The 7,798-nt window shown below is 32.6% G+C and overlaps 1 non-coding gene across 1 annotated transcript; it reads right to left on the bottom strand.

Annotated features, from left to right (window-relative positions):
- Positions 1-4,092: 4,092 nt before the first annotated feature.
- LOC123199837 lies at positions 4,093-4,199 on the bottom strand. Its single transcript, XR_006498443.1, has one exon. It is a non-coding gene; the product is annotated as a small nucleolar RNA R71 (small nucleolar RNA).
- Positions 4,200-7,798: the final 3,599 nt, after the last annotated feature.

Raw genomic sequence — 7,798 nt, 5'->3', positions numbered from 1 at the left:
TTATTATCCTTTGGAAGGTGCTAACAAACCTTGGATAATTAGTCCTAACTCTTGAAAGTTTGGTTTATTAGTGTGACCATTTAGGGTCACCATGGCATAGTCGCAAGTCTCCTTTCGGATGATCCAAAAGGCATCCAAAAACCCAACGACTATGGCAATCATCAACAATGTTCCATAGCTTTGAAACTATGATGAAGAAATACTCTATCAAACATAATATCCCCAGCCGTATGTTCCATGTAGATAATATCATTTCATTGTTAAATCCGGATTGATTTCAGACTTACGGATCATCAAAGCCATAATTTTGATTCTATACAAGTCATCGATTCGAATATTTGAAACTTGTCATTATGAACATCCTTCATTTGATTTACATTACACTCTGGGTAGAGATTCGATTTTCAATATTCATAAATATTCACTTTAAAACCTAGATCCGGATCAAACCTGTAGATATTCAAAACTCAATACTTTTTTAGTTAATGGATCTCATCTTGAGCATCATTTTTCTCCATATACAAATATTACATTACCAATATGGTTTGTCTTATGGGGTTTGATTAACCTCGTATATATACACCATATGAATTACATGTATTCGCATCAAATCCGTCATGATGTCTTAAGTTAAAAGATTTCTTCATACACTAGTTCGATCTTACGATAACTCGTTGACTATGATTTGATGTCCATATGACTTATTGCTATTTGATCATGTTTGAAAAACAGTTCTCTAACTATTAATCCATACCAATACCATAATGAAATGACCATCATCATCATCCGTATTAATGTCATCTCATGACATTCAACAGAAGTATTCGATATACCTACTATGTGATATAATTACCTTAGTTATTGCATGTTTGTACGGAACAATTCGATGACTCAATTTGTATATTAAGTGAGTTATCTAGGCAGTTCACATACATACTTTCTATCATTACAAATAAAGGAAACAACTTATGCTTATGAACAAAAAGATTATTTCTTTCATTAATAATTCACATAAATGTACATATAAGATTAAAATGCCCCCAGAACTAACAACATGAATGGTTCCTAGGGTGTACACTAATAACCCTAGTAGTCCATATGCCAAAAATTATGAGGTTTTTTGGAATTTTTGTAGCTAGAAAAATCAAAAAAACCGTAACGGGAAAACCACCATGCACAGTTTGCTTCTAACCATACATAATGGATGCCAAATGACATTTTTCAAGCCATTTTGCCTTAGTCGTAGCTGGACCAAGAAAAAAATGAAAAGAAAATGGAGGAATTAATTTTTGTCTAGCTTTGCATTGGGATGATGCAAACTATACACCAAGTTGTTTTCTAGTTGTGCCCCTGTCATGCCATTCAGCCATGCATCATTCTAGAATTTTAGTGAATTCCAAAAACATGACTAGATAATTTACTTGCATGCCCCACAAAGTTAAAAATATTAATTTTTTCTTGTTTTGTTGAATTGGGATTGAATTGAGATTTTTTGAGCTTTAGGGATGGACTATAATTTTGTAAAACTTCAAGGACCAAAATGTGATTTGACACTTTGGATAATAATAGTCAAAATTTTTATTTTAATTGGTATGTGTATGTATGGATGTATGTATGCATGGTGTGCAATACACAACCAATGAACCTTATGGATGGTTTTAATGTTATTTCATTTTTGGGTTGTATTTCTTAAACAAGACCTGTGCGCTCTACCATTATCCCCTTTCCTCTTTAGAATAGGCTATTTTATTTTCTTATAAATATGTAACAAATAAACAAAGCCACATAATTATTGAACTGCTCTTAGCTCGAGGGGTTTCACATTAGTTATGGCAATGTATTGGCACCTTTTATGTTTACATTGTAAAATGTATGTGTAGGTTTTATTTTGCAAATATCATCTAATATACAGTTTAAAATCTGATGAGACTAATTAATAAAATCGTAAATTTAAATATTATGTCTAAGATCTAATTGTTACCTTCCAATATGACGCCTTAATTAAGCCCATATTTGTTGGAACCTTGTTCACCAAAGAAAAAGGTATAATTCTATCAAATGGAAAACTAGGAGTTGTTTATATTGGGTCTAACTTAACTAATGTACTTTGCTTGTTTTTGAAAGCGAAGGTGAAGTATATTAGGCATAAGTAAGGATACATTTGTCAATGAAAAGAGATAAGTAGCATCCACCTGATATATGTAGAAATACATACAAATAGGGTTATAATAGTATGTTTTTAAAGTAAATTTAGTCCATTTTATCAAATTATTTAATTTTTTTTTAATTTTGATGGTTTGATCTTATTTTATGCTTTGAATATATTTTTAGATGCTTTAGAGACACTCAAGCCCTTTCAGAGTGAAAATGGAAGCTTAAACAAGCAAATAAGAAGACTTTATATCAGGAGGCAAAGGTTAATTATAGGTAGTCTTGTGACTATAATTGGTGCCCATAATTATTGCGTGTAAATAATATTTAGAAAAATAGAAAATAGGTTAAGTGGCAGCATATAAAAAGAAAGTTGTGTCTTCTCCACTTTCTTATCACCAAAATACAATAGCCTAACGGATTTTTTTAGAAAGAGAAAACTCCGAGAAACAAGTAAAAGAGTGAAGATTCAAGATTAAAAATAGAGGACCAAGAGAATCAAGATTTCAAGAACTTAGAGTTTTTCCTATCTCTCTTATTATCTTCTTTTACTGATCAAAAGGTCGCTCTTTTCAACTTATTCTTGTAGTTTGAGCTTCATAGCCATAAGTAGCAAATTTCTTTTGCTAGGGTTTATGATAAATTTATAAATTCTCAAATATTATGTAATGGGTTTTGAATATTAATTAATGGTGATGAATGTTTGATTTACTAATTGTGTTTTTAATTTCTTGTTTAGTGTTAGGGCCCAATGGTAGTTTGTAGATTGAAGTGTGATATTGAGAAATGCATACTTAATTGGTTCATGCTTTTGCTAAACCTAGGATTTTATTTAGAGATAAATATAAATACTTTGTGGGTAAATTGATTGTCAAAGAAATTAATGGGTTTTGATTAACATTATACTATGAAAGAAGGTGAGCTTTTAATCTTAACCCGCCTAATTAACCTTGAGAGAGGAATTGGGTAAAATATGATAATTAACCATCAATAATTCATCTTATCATTGATTTTAATTAGATTCGTTATTGATTTTTGAGTAATTGATAGTGAAATCATAAACCTTAGGCTTCTTTATATTGGTATTTCACTTTTAATTTGTCAGGTGTTTATTTCCCTCTATTAATTTCAACTTAGGTAGTTTGCATTTTAATTAATTTTAATTCAATTTTCATCAATAACATTTTATTTCTCTAGCTAATTTAAATTATAAAACGAACTAGTACTCGACAACTAATCCTTGTAAGAGCGATATCTTTCTATATTACTTGATTGACTCGTATACTTGCGAGCCATAGGTAACAAGTTTTTGGCGCTGTTACCAGTGATTGGTACTCTATTAATATTAGTATAATTTATAGTTTGGCCAAACTAGAGTTTTATTTCATTTTATTTTTGTTCTATTTGATTTCCTATTGTCTTTGTTTTTCCCTTGTAGGTACTCTATTGGTTTATGACCAGATATGGAAATCCAGAATTATTGAATTTTGCCCTAGAAATCGATAGAAACTTTAGAAGACATAGATAAGAAAAACGAGTAAGACAAAAAGTTTCCATGGAGGATAATAGCAACAATCAACAAACACTTTGTGATTATGTTATACCTACTACATTTGATGGTTATTCTAGTGTTATGAGGCTTGTTGTGGTTGCTAACAATTTTAAGATCAAACATTCCATTGTTCAGATGGTACAACAAAATCAATTTGGAAGGTTAGAAAATGAGAATCTATATGTTCACTTGTCACGTTTCTCCTAGATATGTGACATATTCAAGATGAATGGGGTTCTTGAAGATGCAATTAAATTAAAGCTATTTCCATTTTCATTGAGGGATAGAATGACTGTTTGGTTGGATTCTAGGGCACTTGGTGTATTTACTGCTTGGCAAGCACTTTCTCAAGCTTTCCTTGCAAAATATTTCCTACCCTATAAATTATTAAATTAAGAAATGAGATCGTTACTTCTTACCAAAGGGATGACGAGTCTTTATATAAAGCTTGGGAAAGGTTTAAAGATTTGCAAAGACAATATCCCCATCATGGTTTGCCTGACTAGCTAGTTATTCAAACTTTCTATAATGGTCTTTCTTACTCATTGAAAAATATTTTGGATGCAACTAATAATGGGTCACTAGTGGGTAAAACATTTTATGTCGCTTTGCACTTGATTAAAGAAATAACTTCTAATAGTTGTTGATGGTTTAACAATAGAGCTAGTCAAAGAAGATATTTGGGAGTACATGAGGTGGACGAAAATGCTATGGTGAATGCTAAGTTCAATGTATTGACAAAGAAATTAAAGAGATTAGATATGAAGGCTATAAGAACTTCTAGTTGTGAGATTTGTGAAGGAGATCATCTAAGGTTCGAATGCCATTTAGGTACCCACTATACACATGGGCCTACAAATGAGCAAATGAATTTTTTCAACTACAACCAAAAGGGATAGGGGAATCCTTACTCAAATACATATAACCCAAGTTTGAGGAACTACCCAAACTTCACATAGTCAAACCAAGCCAATACTTCCAAACCTAAGCAAAATTTTAGGCAGCCACCTTTAGGGTTTCAAGCTAGAAACACTAACCCTCAACCTTTATATCACTCTCAACCTCCTCAAGAGTAGAAATCAAATTTGGAATTAATGATGGAGAAATTTATTCACGTGCAAAAACAAAAAGCTAATGCCCAAGACGAAGTGATCAGACAACTCACTACCAAGGTTGATGAATTAGCCACACATAATAAGATGCTTGAGGTACAATTGTGTTAATAAGCAAGTGCTTCTAATTTTAGAGAAATAGAAAAGTTACCTAGCCAACCTCAAAATCCTAGGGAACACTGTAATGCAATTGTCACCATGAGCAGCAAACTTTTGGGTGAATTTGCAGGCAAGGTTGTAAATGAGGTTGATGAGAAGGGTAAGCAAAAAAAAGTTAAAAAGTTGGGTAAGGAAGACTCATTACGAAAAAAGGTTGAGGAAAACGTTCAAAAAGCTCCCAAAAAGATAGTCCCATCCAAAACCTATATTGCACCTTTGCCTTTTCCTCAAAGATACCAAAAGGCAAATCTTGATCAACAATTGGGAAAGTTTTTTTATGTCTTCAAGCAAATACATCTCAATATTCCTTCTATGGAAGTTATAACTCAAATGCCAGCATATGCCAACTTTTTCAAAAATATCCTCTCAAATAAAAAGAAACTTGAAGAGTTTGAAATGGTAGCTTTTTCAAAAGAGTCTAGTGTCATTTTGCAAAATAAGCTACCACCAAAACTCAAAAATCCAGGGAGTTTTTCTATCCCTTGTATAGTTGGTAAGGAATCTTGTGATAAAGCTTTATGTGATCTAGGTGCAAGTATAAGTCTAATGCCTTTGTCTATTTGCAGGAGATTGGAGCTTAGAGAATTAAAACCTATAACAATGACCTTACAATTAGAAAAATAAATCTATAAAGTATCCTCCAGGGATAATGGTAAACGTGCCAATTAAAGTTGGAAAATTTTATATCCCTGTAGATTTTATAGTCTTGGAGATGGAAGAGGAGATTCAAATTCCTCTTATTCTAGGAAGACCATTCTTAGCCACAGTGAGAGCAATCATTAATGTGAAAAATGGAAAACTCACTTTTGAGATTGGAGAAGAAAAAATAGAATTTGATGTTTCCAAATTTCTAAGCAATCTAACATTGTGAATTCATGTTGTAGGGTTAATAGTACGGATAAATGCATGGATATGGTATCTAACAAGAAATATCTGGAAGACCCAGTTTAAACGTTGATCATATATGAAGCTACGATAAAAGATGAGACTCGCCTTCTTCAATTGGATGAGTAAGATGAATTCAAACTAAAAGCCTATGAAAATGCCAAAGTCTACAAGAAGATGGCATAACAAGCATGTTCTAAAGAAAGAATTTTGTGAAGGTGACATGGTACTACTTTTTAATTCAAGGGAAAAATTCTTTTCAAACAAGCTCAAGTTAAGATGGTTTGGACCTTTCAAGGTGATGAAAGTGTTCTCGAATGGAGATGTTGAGGTGTGGAGTGACAAATCAAAATCTTTCAAAGTAGATGGGCGAAGATTGAAGCTTTATCTTAATAGTGAACTAATTGACACTAGTGTTTCTCGCCTATTACTTGATCATCCACCTTGATTTTTATAAATTGGGGTCAAGTTAAACACCATAAATTAGCCTCTTGAGAGGCAACCCAAGTTTTCCTTTCCTTACTCTATTTCCTTTTAGTTTATTGATGAATAACTCTTCCTATATTTAGTTTAAAATTGTTCTTTTAATTTATTTTAGGTTGATTTTGGAACGTCAAACAATTGAAGTACAAGCTTGGACATAAGGAGTATTTTTAACTTACAAATGGGGGTACAATTAAATCTTGTTCAATTTGATGTTTTCATTGGTTGATATTTATTTGATTAATTGTGTTCTAACTATTAATTAGGTTGATTGATTCCTTTGTGGCGTTGAATTAGTTGACGAAGATTGTAAAATTTGAATTTCCTTAATAATTGTATTTTGAGTTGACAGGACTAGTATTTATGGACATCAAATGTGGGCATAAAAGTATTCATATTTGGTCTTTCGAAAAATAGAATAGGGTGTTTTGGGTTTTGTTTTATTTCTTTTTTTTCATTTTATCTATCTTTTTTTTAATTTTTGTTTTAATTTATCTTTTATTTTATTTTTCTCATATATATATACGTTTAAAACCCTGCCCTCTGTTTTACCTCCCCCATTTCAGCCTTTTGCTCCCGTTGCCTTTCCTCTTCTTTCTCCCGACAATAGCGCATTTTCTTCTCTCTTTCTTTATAAAGCAGCAGCACGGGTCAGGCTTCCTTCAATATTCTCCTACACAGCGCAGCATCCAAGTTTCCCACAACAGTTCTGCCACGCGTCAGCTATTAGCTCGATCCGCGTTAGCCTCATCTCCCCACACTGAAGCACGCGTTACCTGTGAAAATTTCTTTGCTTATTCCTTCTTAAAACCATATCAGCAGCAACCCCACTTTTCCACAAGCTGCCACGTCACCTGTCTTTGTCTACCCCAACAGCCCATCTTATACCTGGTCATGGTTCATGAATCGTCAGTTTCGGTTCGAAACCACCGGTTCACGATTCGAAAATATAAAGACCCTGAACTGAAACTGTAACAGGACGGTTTGTCCACGGTTCGAAACCGCCAGTTCTGGTTTATAGTCCTGGTTCGGAACCGACGGTTTCGGTTTGGAACCGATATTGAATCGTCAATTCTAATACATAATCTTGATTTAATTTTTAAATTATTAATTACAATAATTGAAAATTAAAAGAAAGTCTTGGACTTAATTTTTCAATTAAGTTTCCTACGTATCTTCTTGGGGTTTAGAAGAATCAAAGTCAACATAGTTTTCTTACCTTTACATATCTAATAGCTGACAGTACCCTCTTACCTTATCATTCACCTCCACTATCTTGAGTATTTTTTCCCGTCGTCATCGAACTATCCGTAGTTAAATCAAGCGATTCTTCATTGGTGTTGTTGTTGTTGTTCCACCTCTTCATATTGGTTTTCACTTTCTTGTGAATGAAAATCATCTACAAATTGATTTTCATTCATATTTGATATATGTGAATATTGACCAAATCTCCTAT

Source organism: Mangifera indica, chromosome 16, assembly GCF_011075055.1.
Source record: "Mangifera indica cultivar Alphonso chromosome 16, CATAS_Mindica_2.1, whole genome shotgun sequence".
Classification (NCBI taxonomy): domain Eukaryota; kingdom Viridiplantae; phylum Streptophyta; class Magnoliopsida; order Sapindales; family Anacardiaceae; genus Mangifera; species Mangifera indica.
This window is presented reverse-complemented; position numbering and strand designations above follow the sequence as displayed.